Source organism: Ptychodera flava (assembly GCF_041260155.1).
Source record: "Ptychodera flava strain L36383 chromosome 3 unlocalized genomic scaffold, AS_Pfla_20210202 Scaffold_25__1_contigs__length_14229661_pilon, whole genome shotgun sequence".
NCBI classification, from domain to species: Eukaryota; Metazoa; Hemichordata; class Enteropneusta; family Ptychoderidae; genus Ptychodera; species Ptychodera flava.
In genome coordinates this window covers 2,141,818-2,157,025 of record NW_027248279.1, presented here as the reverse complement: position 1 = coordinate 2,157,025, position 15,208 = coordinate 2,141,818, and the positions used below count along the sequence as shown (strand labels likewise).

Below are 15,208 nucleotides of genomic sequence, written 5' to 3'. Positions count from 1 at the left end.
GTCCGAAACAAATTTAAAGTCTCTGTACTTTCGAACATCCTCTATTGTCTTACCGAACATCGCGTTATTCATCAGCTTATAGAAATTCTTTTCAAAATCTGTCGTCCCCTTTGTCCTCATTTCAGTGTTAAAGTCAATATATTGTTTGAGACACGCCCTCTCATCGAAAGCAAGCACCCGATAAATCTTTTTCAATCTCATTCCCATCCGAAGATAGAATTCCAGCAACTTGTAGTGTAAGACGTATCTCTCTCTGTCCAACACACTTGTAATCAGTCGAGTGCCCTGCCTCGGAAATTCATAGTGATGTGGCGCTAATGGCAAATCGCTGTGTTCTTCATGTAATTCGACCGGATATTCTAAGTCTACTTCTAGAAAACTTGGTGGAAAGGTGGAACCAGGTCCCCACTCCTCGCCAGCTCCGCCGTCGTGCTTAGCTGACCATTCCTCCCACTCTTCCATCGTCATCCAATGAAGTCCGCCCGTGGGCATTGCCTGACTCATTGCCCAGCCGTAGAGATTGTTTGCATCGAGATATTTTATTTCGGTCACCGGCTTCTCTGGATCCCAGTTCCCACCAGCGGCCCCAGCTCCGCCAGCTCCGCCAGGCTCATCTGTTGCATAAGCAGGATGATTTGTCTGTAAGTAATGAATATTACACTGGCTGATACCGCCTCGAATCCCCCGTTGTACGAAATTCATCTGCTCAGCATCTTGAATGAGCCCAAATTTATTACCTGTGTAAAGTAACATAGCATCCCATGTCAAGCCGGGCGCTGACATATAGTGGGCTGGATCTAACTTGTACGCTTCTAAACATGTGTCACGGAAATTTTCGAATATATTTGCAAGAAGGAGAACGTCCGTCTCACAATAGAATTCCATATAATCACGAATCGTCTTACATCCAACTTCGTTCCATACTCGCAATGCATGTTCGTAATCAGACTCTGAAATCCCCTCTTCCGTCAATTCGCTATAAAATTTATCCCTCTCCGGGAGCTCCTCCTCTCCCAGTCTGTCAACCGAGTCTAAATATTCGTAGGGGAAGAAACCTTTCGCCCTTTGAATGTCCGGGTACGAAAGTGGTACCGTCCACCCATCCTCCGGCACAGTTTTTGCCAACTTCGCGAGCGACCCCATCATCAACTGAGCACTGTCCATAAACTTTATAGAAAAGAAACATTTCTTTATCTCCCTCTTCCGATTCGGCCACTCTCCACCGACAACAACTGAGGCACTAAAAATAAATGTTTTTGATAGACCATAATTCCTCCATTGCTCGTCTTAGCTATGATTTTAGGCTCTGGTCGGGGACCATCATCTATTTCATGTAATTCTTTCAAAATAAAAGAACCATCGTATCCCTTGAGGTTGTGAAAGTAGATAGGAATGGTTCTCGACGGTCGACATCCCTCGCAATAAAAAGTCGCCCCCTCCTTCACTACTCGGTATCCTGCCGGCTCTCCACATGCAATACAGACTGGATTGTCGTAATTAGAAGGATCTTTCATCGGTTTTATTTTCCAATAATACGATTTCGAATAATACTCGGCCTGTTTTTTCATATCTTTTAGAAATTCTGTAACACAGGAGAGACCTGTGAATGTCCTTTACCATAAACTTTTGGCCGCCGTTCCGAAGGGGCCCACCCCCGTTCCACCATAACATACGAAAGACAAATTGGAATGTGCCGGCCGGTCCCCTTCTCAATAATTGCCTCAGTATCTGCATAGACGACGTAGGGGGCGGGGACCTTCTTCCGATGTCCTTCGAATTGACATACTTCCTTAGGAAAAACTGGCTGGGCGGCGTCTGTTCCACAGTATACCTGATGTTTTTCTAATTCTTCTGTTGACTTAAAACCTCTTTTACAAACCAGACAAATACACTTACTTCTGTGCTTATTCTTACGATTAGTATGAGAATTAAGAAGACGATTTAACGAAGTAATTGGCACGAAGTGGCCATCTCCTCCCTCCCCACCAACTATCAGTAATATATTTGCTACCCGATCCGCTCCGCCGGGTCCCTCGGCTCCGCTATATAACACAGTTATGTCGGACGGGGCGGGATCGGACTCGTGGATCTGAAACACTTGAAGTTTCGTGCCCGGATTTTGCTGCTCGAAGCGCCTGAATACAGTCAGATCGGCGGGCGTAGGAAATGGAATGCTCTCCCAACAGTAGTCAGCAATAAATGGGATGTACGTATTCCATTTTCTCCTTACCTGACCACATTTCTTTTTGCGAAACTCGGGATCGCTCAACTTTATACTTGCTACGACGGCATACTGAAAACAATTCTCGGCCCCCACCGGTAGAATAAGTTCGCTAACACAATGCTTATTTTTTAACCATCCGGGAAGTTGGACTGCGCCAGCCCCGGCACCGAGTAAAACTTCTACTAGAATTACTTCAAAATTAAGTATCTCCTCGAGAACGAGGCCAGAACCCTCAACAGCTTCAATTGTATCAAGCATATCGTCGTAGCGTTTTACTAATTGTCGTTTCACATCCGCCCCTCTTACATCTTTTGTGTATGTATCTTTTAATTTAACAGGCAATGTACGATTTTGTGTATTACCAGTTTTCGGATCCGATAATTTGACTTCCATTTCAGTATAAACAGAGTACATCTTTCGCGCCAGGGCCATACCTTCAATATCCACCAGCTCCCCGATATCCTCGACTCGATTGACTTCAGGAAATTCTTTTCGTAAAACTGCTCCCTTGAATGCTGTATGTAATCGACGGGCCATAATAATCTTTATGATATATACTATCCTAAAAATTTTAAAATGAAAAATATATTATTCTATGATAGGTCATCAAAATCCACTATAATATTTTTGTCAGCATTTATTTGTTTATATATCTCACCTAATCTTTCTAAGTCGACTAGTTCTTCCGCATCTTGAATTTCTGGTTTATTAGGCGCAGCACAAAATAATCTCTCAACAGTGAAAGAAAGAGCACGCTTATTTAAGCGCGGTTTAAATGCTAAGAATTCTATCTTACTACCTTTCCTGATATTACGAGGTACAATAGCAGGATTTTCTCGGACTGGCAATGGGCTCACTGTTTTAAAAGCACAGTCAATTTCTTGAACCATATCAATACATGTAGCAAAATCGGCCCCTCTTTTAAACCGAAATTTAAAATACGCAACTGGCTGCGCCCCGCTCCCTCGCTTCTGATACACTTTAGATGGATTGTAAAATCCAGTAGTATTCTTGGAGTGAGCGGCCAGGCTTGCAGCATAACTTTTAGCAGTGCTTGCATCGAAACTTTCACCTAGGGTACGGAATATTATTAAATCAGTAAACTTTTGAAGACTCGGTTGCCAACGGACACACATTTCATCGCATGTAGCAGGATCTTTAGAACCGTACTTAGGTCCGATGTTGAAAACTACTTCTAGCTCACTGTCTACGTATATGAAAGGATCTACCAAAGATTCACCAAATATGAGTTTGCCGTCACTGATTTGAATTTCTCCGGTTTCAAGTATTTTTATTGCATCTGAAATAGAAAGGATTGTCATTGTATTATCGTATATATATATTAATAAAATAATTTAAAATTTTTTTTCTATGATATAGTATCCCCAAAATGTCATTCATATTCATAAATGGACCAACTGGAAGTGGTAAGAGTTACGATGGAGTAAATTTGGCGGAGGGAGCTGCTACGGTGACTCACGTACCAGAATTTGACACTAGTTTTTCCAGCAACATTGCCGACTTTTATAATGGGCGCCACGTTTCGATTGCCGATTTTCAGAAACAGTTTATAGAACATACTCTTAGTTTACAATATCAGGCTTGGGTGGAGGAGGGGGAGTGGGAGGGTCTCCCTTCAGAACACTACATTATTTGTGACTCTTCCATAATTCAACATCTAACTTTTTCTAGAATCCGGGGCGTTTCCGTGGCAGCAGAAGAAAAAAAGATTGTTTCTAGAGCATTTAACCATTTAGACAGTTTCATTATCATATTCAAAGATATGCCTTGGGATTATTGCAGGCGGAATGTGTTGACTCGAGCCAGGTCGTACGAAATAACCGCCTTAAAAGAACTAGAAGAGATTCACAACAAGTTCAAACAGACTTTCTTAGAAATTTGCCACGACTACAGACTTCCATGTTTGGTAATTCGTCAATCTCTTACCCCCCTCCTTCTCAAGAATATACTTAATCCAACAATTGATACCGAGACAGTCGGGCCAGTAGAATATCCACAAGCTTTTGACTTTGGAATTGCATGGAGCGGCGGCAGCCAAGGATTTTTAATAGACGGTTTCAGCAAGGAGGAACTTGAAAAAGCTTATTATCCACCTAATCAAGAACAACTAGAACAACCTCGAGTCTCACTAAAGAACCTACACAAACTTCTTAATGCTTGTGAATCTGTGCACGCTTATAATGCTTCTTTTGACTTACGGGCACTTGATATGATGTCGAAGGAACCTTACGGTTCTGTAAGGGACTTTGAAGTTACTTGTCTATGGCTCATGTCAGTTGTGTACATTATACTTCAACCAGAACTTATAGATAAAGCTGAAAAAGGGGGACTCAAAAGAACGGATAATGGCAACATGAGAAGTCGCTTTGAAGATCTTGCAAACTTAATATGCGCCCCTTCGGAACTCTCCAGATCCCTCCCTGTACCACCTCTCCACATACGGCCAAAAAAGATGCAGTAAGTGAACATTACTGGCGACAATACATGATAAATACTTGGCCAGGTGGTTGGAAGAATAACGGTAAACTGACACTTTCTGCTTTCAAGAAATTCGGGCCTGCTCCATGGTACTTATTGAATAACTTTCGTAAATACTTACGTTAGTACTTGACAAGTACCAGCACAGGAACTTACGAAGTACTTACGTTAGTACTAATAACATTTTCCTCTGGCTCCCAACTATTGAAACTTTCTGGATAACCTCGCCATTTTATCAGATAATATTTCTTTCCTCTAATTTTTTTCGTCTTCAAAATTCGTTCTACTCTGTACAGCTCGTCGGCACCAGCAGCGCTCTGAAGTTCATCAGAATAGAAAGTGCCGAGTATTTCCTCTCCATTCAGATCTTTTATTTTGTAAACTGGCGGCGTTCCCAAGCCAGCTGCGTACACAACTTTTGAAACTACGAAAATCTCCTCTGTCCAATTTGGTAAATATCCTTTCTTAAAAGTGGTCTTGTATTTTGTAATTCGAACCCGTTCTCCCGGCTTGAATTCAGGGTCAACTCCCATGGCTGCCAACTCAGGGTAGAGTGTATAAAATGCCTGCCAATCGTTCTCCTCTGTTACGTCGACGGGTTTCATTTTGATACTTCCGTGTACGGTGTTATTGTAATTCTCAAGAAGTTCTGGTAGAATGGGGAGCCATTCTCGTGTCTGTTTATATGTAAAGTATTTCCACATCATCGTCTTAAGAGTCCGATTAAAACGTTCAACAACACTAGCTTTTTTGTCACTGTAGGTGTGAAACCAGTGAATTCCCACCTCCTGGAGCCACCCCTGCATTTTTTGATTAGTAAATTCCCGCCCCTCATCTGTCTGAAGTTTGTCGGGCCTTCTCCCGGATTTCTTAATCACGTCTTGTAGTGCCTGTAACGTATCATCAGCCGTTTTTGACTGTATCGGCCTGGCCCATGCGTATTTACTGAGTACATCGATTACTGTTAGCATGTATCGAATGTTACGGTTCTCTTTTGCGAACGGGGGAGGGAATTCCACGAGGTCTGCTTGCCAAAAATTGTCTATCGATGTTACAAAAAACGCGCCTCCCACCGCGAGTACGAGGTACCGGTTTATGTAGATTATAAGTTAGCTGAGTTTTTAACCAGTCCTGCACCTCTTTCTTAGTAATTGACAGGAGTCCGCTGGAGCGCGCTGCGTCATATAATTTTTGTACACCTCCAAAACCAGTTTTTGGGTTGTAATATAATTCTCTAAGAGTACCTTCGGTGTTGCCTTCCATAATTGCTATATTATACGAATAATTTTATGTCGTACGGTTGCCATAAACGAAATACTAGTTTACTGAATGTTATCCTTTTCAATTGCTTGATTAGGTCCACGGCTTCCTGTTCTGACACCTCCATTCCATATTCTTTTATAATAGTTTTGTTGTCTATCTTGCTCGGTGTGTAAAATAGTACTAACATCTTTATGTTTTCCCTGAATGGTTTACAAATACTAGTATATTGCTGAGTCAGAACCCAGACAGATAGTCCGTAGTGTCTTCCACTGAAACCAAGTTGGACTAAAACATCACTGCGATTCTTCATATCTTTGGACGAGGAGCAGTCGTCAAGGACTATTAAAGTGTTCGTGTCGCCCCATTCGCCCCGTACGTAGGTTAGTGTATCACCCACAGCATCGAATCCGACCGGAAACACGAATACGTTGTCATCGGCTAAAATGAATCTTTTATTATACGTTTTATTTTTCATTAATGTCGGGCAATGAATACCACATATTCGAATTTTTTTCGGTACGGACCGTGTGAGGAGGTCCATTACAAATTCTGTTTTGCCAGAACCCGTAGGTCCAGTTATAATCATGTTGAATGGCGGGTCTATGTATATTGACATTTACTCTGGATCTATATATTGTAAATAAATGTAATAAATATTGCTAAAGATAACAATCCATTTACCATATTCGTGAATAGGGTCTGCGGTGAGTGTTGCAGATGCTGCCCGTTCCGAAGGCGGGGGGAGGGGAGGGGGATCCCGACTCGTATCAGTCGCTCCCCTTCGGAACGCTCCGGGCTCGTCCTGCCACTTCACAGGATCCGGACCCCACCCTTCCATCTCATGTATAGCACTTTCTCGAACTTCCGTGTTTATATCACCGTTCACCCCGAAGGACATAGATTCTGTTGCGTATTGCAATTCATTATTATAACCTGAGATTGCCGATCCCGAAAGGATGACCATCTCAGACGGTAGAGAAGTAAATTGGCGGAGACTGCCATATCAAGTTTGACACCAGTATTCATTATTGTGTCTTGGTATCGCCGATAACTGATTACTTTGTCGGTATTACGAATTTCATCTTCGAGGAGAACGCCGAATTCTTTTCTTACTTGCTCTGCACTGCCAGTATCGCCTACTATGGTACTGCGAATATTTGCTTGTGCGCCGAGTATGCAATATACGTAGGCTTCAAGGCTTTCATTGAGGCGGGCTAGGCCAGCCTTTGTCAATCCCGAGTCTCCCTTCAGAGGAATGAAACTATTATATTGTCCCTCCGATCCATCATTTCGGAAGAAATAGTAGTGTGGTCGGTCTTTGTCGGACAGTACATGTTTTTTCTTTCCAAAAATTGTATGTGTATAGAAAACGCCTCCGTCGGCAGAGAGGAAAAAGTCGTGACCGTTGTATACAGCGGCAGGCTGTCGAACGGGCCCACGATTAGTGTAATATTCATAACCATAACCAAGACCCTTATTTTGACCTTTTCGATAACGAAAGTCGGACTTCGTTGGGCTTATATTTCCAAATTCTGTACATAGAAGTTCATATTGGACGAGATTGTACGGATTGTCGCCGGCTTTGAAGGTGGGGGTATCGTCTGGAAGTGCAACGCCCATTTCGTGAAGGATCCTACGTATTGTAAAGTATACATGGAAACGGCAGAATGATCGTATTTGGGGCGGAAATTTCCCTTCGGAACCGAAGAGATGGGCGAATGATATACCACAACCAGTAGTGCTACACCATACAGCGAAATTCAGTTGCTGGTCCCAATATTTCATATGCGGGCTGCCCAGCCAGACATTACTTTCTTTCGCTGATCGATGAGTGATTACGTTATCTTTGAACACATCCCTTGGATGAAAAGTAAATTTTTCTGTCGGCGTTACATATATTTCTAAGTCCATGAGAATAGGTTTTATTCCTCCATTCGGTTTGGTAGGAATATCAGCATGCTGTACTGTCGGTACGCTCGTCTTATTCAATTGAAAAGCAACTGGGAATAGGTCTGTACTCATTATTTGTGTTTCTATATACATATAGATTTAAATGGAGGAGAATTTTCCCGGAATCCCTGTCGGAATCATACTAACATTACAGACTATGTTAATACTTTATTTCGGATTCAGGTTTAAACGAATTTTTATTTTTTACTAAGAATAGATAACATACTGCAAACAATGGAGAATTTAATAAAGTCATCGCAGCGGCAAATACGACAGCGCATTCCGAAGGGCCAACCGCAGCGTCGGACGCTCGATCCATAATAGAGACGAAACGTGAAAAAATACTCTGTGTCATCGCAAGTGGTCAAAGTAAGTTATTTTTTGGTAAGGAGATTTCAGTTGCTGACGTAGAAAAATGGAGAGATGAAACGGTGGATAAAGCATTTAAAGTCTATGAAGCGAATGCAGTTCTCTTATAAGTGATACCATCACTCAAAGTTTCATAGATCTAGGAGCCCGTGCAATCAGTCAGGTAGTTCCAATCGATGATCGAGATAACTATGCCACTGATCTTAAAAAGGATTTTATTCTAAACAGTGAAATAAAACGATTATCAGGACGGATAGCGTACACGTGGGGGCCCGTGATTGCTCTAATTTCCACCGGTTTAATTACGGGTAAACATTTAAATTTTAAAAAAATTGGGTTTAATATAGTACCCGAAATAAATGGATTCAACTTCGCAAACGGTTCCGACTCAGCAAACGGAAACGACGACGACCCACACCGCAAACGGAAACGACTCCGACACAGCGCAACATAGAGAAAGTGACGTTACCGCCGAAGCATCCAGGGAGAGTTGCTGCAGGGAAGCGACTAGCGGAATGGAACAGGCAAAACAAGGAGAAGATGCGTCAAGCAATGGAGGGGGAGGGAGGGGGGGAGTGAGTGATGCGGTAGCGAGTCCTTTCGGGACCGTTCCGATATGGTACCGCCACAACAGTGTGATAGCTCACGCGATAGCTGGTATAATAAATGTTATCTTGTTTTAGGAATTGTGGGAGTTTCATTGACTGCATTAGGGCTATATTGGGGGCGTGCTCGGCATAATTGTTCCCTCCGGAAAGATGAACCGCTTCAGAAAGCGAAAAAAACAGAGCACGTAGCAGCTCCCTCCGGAACAGTTCCGACAGGGGAGGGGGGACCCAGCTCCTCTACATTGCATGAGATGGAGTAATACATAATTTTATTATGACTAATGTTTCCAATGACGAAACATATAACTTCCGAAGAGGATGGCGATTCCTGCGACAGTGTCCTACTAAACCTGTTCTCCAACTCCCAATATTTTTTTATTTTTCTATTTTATATACTAGTCAGCAATCATGGATACTAAAACAGTTGTAAACACAATGTACGATGGTATTGTAATCGCAGGACTTGCGATGGGATATCTTATGATCTCCAGCAAATTTCTGAAAATAGAGGTGGGCGATCCAAGTCGACCAAATTTAACTCGATTGGCAAAATTAGGCGGTGCGACTGCTGCCGCGGTTGCGACCAAAGATCTCCTTGAACAGAAAAATATTATTCCTGCAGAACCTTATACTTTGTAATGGGCACCTTCGGAATGGACAGTCGAATAATAATATTCATCGAACACTTATACTTAGTAATATATACATACAGTAAGTATGATTATTTGGATCGACAGCAAAACAGGCAAACCGGTTACTGTTAATTTTGACCCTTGCATTGACATGACACAGTTTACGAAGATAAGACTTTTACAGTGTTCACTCTTTAATTCATGGTATAACATAACGAGGTCAAATATGATATTAAAATATCAAGAAAATGGACAACCGAAGAAGACTAAATCAATACGTCCAGGTAACTACAATATTGATACACTAAATAAAGAAATCGGGTTGCAGCCGAAAATCAAATTTGAAAAACATCTTCCAACAAACCGCGTTCTTCTAACTTTGGCTAAAGATGTTAAAGTATTTTTTAATGCTACGGGTAGCTTTGCTAACCTCGTCGGCTTTTCAGAAAAAAATGAGGACAACCCCGTGGAAAAAAGTACTATGAGTCCGAAGACAGCAGATTTCTTAACAGTCACTAAATATATAGTTCATTCAGATGTCGTTGATGTTACTGGAAATTATGTTTCATTTGGTTCAGGTGAATACATACAGGGGAAAGTATCGGACTGTTTACAAATACTTCCCATCCAGGATACAAAAGAAATAAGTGAAAAGGTCACCTATGATTTTAAAAACGGAGCACTTTCCATGCCATTGAGAAAAGGTTCAGACCATATGAGTTCAATGCGTATTTGGATAACAGATCAGGATGGAAACATGATCAATTTCAATAACTGGCCAACTAGCTTTTGTATTGAATTATTGTAGCTACCGGAAGATAAACCATCCCACGACCAATCCTCCAGCAATATAAATCATTTCATATTTCTTTTGCTCAGGACTGGGCTGATAATAATCTGAGAATTGAACTGCCCCTTCGGAACGGCTTGACGTAGAGTTGCTTTGCACCGCTTCTGCTTCTTCCAGGATTTCTGCATCTGTATCTCTTAACTCTGCCGCAGCATGCGCATCCTTTGCCTGATTTTCTCTTTCCCAGTCAGCCTGTAATAATCTTTTTTCTGACCAGACGTTGCGATCATGTTCAAATTTTTCTAATGCTTTATCATGTCGGACTTTCTCTTCAATAAGAGCGTCACCATTCCCAGAAAGCTTTTGTCCGATAATATTTCCTCCTGTGAATGCTGTTGCATTTAATACAGCACCGAGAACTGTCATTCCTATAGCTGAAGCCATGGTTGTGTATATTACAAGGTATTATTTTAATTTTCACTGTATATAGGTCTCGTATGTCTGGTCCCAGTAACTTCGGTCTAGGTGCAATTCACGTACAAAATCTTGAGCTTGAAGATTTAAGTGATGTTAAAGTTAACAATAATACTAAGATAGCAGGTAATCATAATAAGGATTATGTCTTTCGTTATAAAGACCGCGAGAAACAATTTGTGTTATCGCCAGCGACAGCACAGAAACACATACATTCTGTAGAATTTTCTGAACTTAAAGACATTGATGAGTCCATAATAGACGCTACAAAGGCTTCAAATGATCCTACTCCTTTTGCTCTGACGTGGGATGGGGATAGTCAGAAATTCATGCCTTATAATGTACCGCGTAACATCTTAGATATATTGGATAGTGAAATTGTAGGTGGAGTTGATGAACCACCAGGAACTCCGAATGTGATTTATTTTGATAGCAATGTAAACAAATATAAATTGTCCGATTTTCGCCTTTATCTTAAGCCTAATAATCCTTACATTACACTACTCGGTATACCGATTCATCTTAAAATTAGTCCTCTTAATACGATAATGAAGGCAGATAATACACTGCGAAGGTGGATAAACGAGGGGGAGAATTATTGTTCATATACAGCTAGCAGGGTTCCAGTAAGATTATTTTGGGACACCACTTTAAAGAAACTGGGTCTTAAAAGTGTGGGGGAGGAGACAGCTGAATTAACTTTACAGACAATCAATCAACAGATGACTGATAATATGAAAATAATTGAGCATGGTACAGTTGTTATCAAATGTATAAAATTAGGTACAGGAGACGAGTTTGATGATTTAATAGGAAATATTGCTTTAAAAACAGATTCAAGAACGAGTTGCACTATTTTCATAACTATTGATAAAGATCGAAAAGATTTAGATATTTTTACTCATACCGTTCCGACAGGGGAAGAAAGTAGTTCCGACAACATTTCATTTGTTAAAAAAGATACAACTACTTACACTTTAGATATCAGTACCATTTATCTAAAACGTCTCATATTGTTTGAAGTAATGGTCTTCCGACATATTTTAAGTTCAGAGGAAAATTCTAAAATTTTATCTATCGGGTGAACAAGTTAACTAGAGTCGTTCAGAAACCTATCGGAACGATTTTTTCTGAAAACTGTAGAATGACAGACATTGAACATGACATCACAAGTTGCTAAGCAACTGGAAGGGTATTGCGAAAGCAGTATTGCGAAAGTCCCTGCTGGAAACCCTTCGGCTGCGTCCCGATAGGGGTATTGCGCAACATCCCTATGGTTCCGGTAGGGGAAAATCTCGTTCCGACGACTCCAACGGACCAGCCAGCAGATAAAATTCACACCCAGAAACGAGAATCAGCTCCGAAACTGTTCCGATACGGGCCTTTGTAAGAGCAGACCGGCTCCGGTACCGCTCAGTCAGAATCTATCTAACAAATGAGAGAGAGAATAGAATGTCGTTCCGTTTGGGACCAGTGGCATGGTAGAGTATACGCAAGTTCCATTTGGAATGTGAATGACCTGACTCAGCAGGGAATTTCCCCGCTTAGTTCAGGACAATGCACTGCTGCGCCCTCCCCTGTTGCGCGTGCGTGAGTTCATATATAGGTCAGGGTCACACTTTAGTTACATGGATGGTTAATTTTTCCTTCACTCCCTTTAGATAAAATGAATAAAATGGGTGTAAAATTCTTACTTTATCCCAAAAGGGAACAAAAATTTACTACTTATATATATATATTATGATTTGAACGCCGACATTTTTCGTTAACATGGATTTGGAAAATATCACCAATTACAATTAAGTACAAACATTAAAGTGAACCCCATGAACGACACTCACAGTGTTATGCATTTCCAGTACATCTAGTGATTCTACAAATTTATCATCCTCTTCTCAAAAAGTTTTGTCATGTGTAAAAGGGTTGTTACAGTTATAGCTGCCTTGTGCATGGAAGATTAATTTGACAGCAGACACAACGGGTGACATGTAATAAGAGAAAGCAAAACTCCACACATCGTTGACATATAACGTTGTTTGAATTTTGTGTATGTTATGTTTGGCTGTTTTGTGTAAAATGTTGATTTGCCATGGCGAGACGTACCCTTATCTATGTATCCTGCCATGAACCCTCACTACTGTGACACTGCGATCCTTTGATGCTACCTTTCAAGAAGATCATTGCCTTCATCAGTCGCTTAAAAATTCATTTTCGTTTGATGAAAGTGCGCACTACTTGTCCACGTTGTGTCACTGAAGTTAAGTTTGTTCAAGTAAGGAAGCTAGAATGTCTACCATTTCGGTCTGGTTGTGTTTGTGTATGCTCATGTCAATCGGAGATTGACAGCTGTTTTAGGTTTTGTTTGGCATAGGTGTAACGCTAATATTTCTGTGTCACATAATGAGGCTACGTTTACACATAATGGTGGAGAGGGGCGGAGGAATTCGGGGTAGAATCGAAATTTTGATGGATAGAAGAGGAGCACTTAAAAGTTTTGATCTGCCTAAAGGGGACCTGAAAATGTTTTGATTCTCCTGTACTTTTTGCGATTCAGGGTTTCAAAGGCAATTCAATGAAAATCAAATAACAATTAAATGTCATTCGATTGTTCTAAAGTTAGTAATAATCAAACAAATCTAGAATTACTTTACTTTTTATTTTTACTTTATTACTTTTATCTCGAAAAAATCTTGTATCTAGTATTTTGACTGAAGTTAATAATGAATTTCTAATTTTATATCGCAATTATGAAAATTGGATACCCCTGTTAATTATGCAATTTAGGGGGGATGGATATGCATGATATAGTTCACTGCAAATTAGGAGGTATGGTCCTTCTTTGTAGCTCCACATAGTAAATTTTCTTAAAGTAGAGATAATAAGCTTTCAAATGCGTATGATGTGGTCGTATGTAAGGTAGGTACATTAAGTGTGAACAATAGGTGAGTCTGCCGCTCGCCTAATAGTACAGTACAAGGCCTTGTAACAATCATGTTGGGACGCCGGCGGCCAGAGATCTCCTCGCTGTACAGTGTACAATATTTCTCTTAAATTACAGCCCTCAGAGGGTTAAGTGACTGGTAAAATTATAAATTTATTTAAATAATTCATTGATTAAAGAATTCATTTACTTGTATAGTTGTACACTCTATATTCATATTTTTTATATAATCGCTATGTTGCATACAGATCCACCTTCCAACATGGTTATTGAAGATTCATGCAGTTCCAACGATGTAATCCTGACGTGCTCATGTGATGCTTATCCTAATGATGTAAGATATTCGTGGTATTTTGGTAATGGGGAGCATCTGGAAGGATCTACCATCTCAATTGACTCATGGAACGGCGGTAATGTGACTTGTGAAGCCGAAAATTCCATAGGCAGCGATGAAATCTCTAGATACGTTGGAATATGTAAGTATGAGAATGTTTACGCTTGTTAGAATAGAATTACGAACAAAAGCGACAAATATCTGTCGATTTATGTTGCATTTTATGGAAATTTGACGAAAGTGGATGCAGTTGCTCGACTGACCCTTATTCGTGGAGCTTGTACATTTGGACTGATATAAATATTCCTTCATGTGAGCGGTGCATTTCATTAGGATTGACATAATTTAATCTCTTTTTCTTCATCCGATTTTTAATAACAAAATGTTTCCAATATCTTTCTTTTCACAGGTACCTCAAACACAGGTCTTATTGTTTTTGTTAGTATCGTGATCTGCTTAGCAGTTGCTGTTGTTGTCACTGTCCTTGTCATTTGTTATGTACCTGCCTGTAGCCAAACAAAAGCCAAAATGATATCATCGTGTACAAAAAAATGAGGTTAGGTCAGTTTCCGTGTTTATCTTTTTCATATTTGTAAATAATATGACAATGTTTTTGAGACCAAATGTACAAAACTTATTGTGATGTTATTGCCTGTTGTCTTCTTTAATAGTATCATATAATTTGACAAGTTTTAGACGGAAAATGACGTTGTAAATTTTGATAATTCTTCCCTTTTCGCATAATTCTTATGAACGCAAATTTGTCACCCAAAGTAATAAAATATTCAAATAAACTTAGCAAAATGTGTACATGCATATAATTTTGTCTTTACAGACATGTGTAAAAAAATACTTTTGTGTACCACGCTTCAAAAATTGTTCATAAAATACAAAAACAAATATGTAAAAAGCAATTGCAAACATAAAACTTATTAAATCAAACTAATGCAACATATTTTAATTAGTATATTATTGACTTTTTTTCTTACTGTATATCTTGATTTCTAGCAAAAATGCAAAGCTGGTCAGTCAGTTGCATAATGAAACTTTTAGGCCTCTATCAAGTATAGCTTCCAGTTTGTCTCTAGAACATTAGTATAATTGGATACCAAATATAATAGCTT

At 40.1% G+C, this 15,208-nt stretch overlaps 1 long non-coding RNA gene across 1 annotated transcript in view; it reads left to right on the top strand.

Annotated features, from left to right (window-relative positions):
- Positions 1–14,844, top strand: part of LOC139125661 (uncharacterized) — a 65,355-nt gene extending 50,511 nt beyond the window's left edge. The window contains exons 2-3 of the long non-coding RNA XR_011550326.1: positions 13,999–14,226; positions 14,494–14,844. This is a non-coding gene — a long non-coding RNA (uncharacterized lncRNA). The remainder of the gene's footprint in view (positions 1–13,998; positions 14,227–14,493) is intronic.
- The last annotated feature ends 364 nt before the right edge of the window (positions 14,845–15,208 follow it).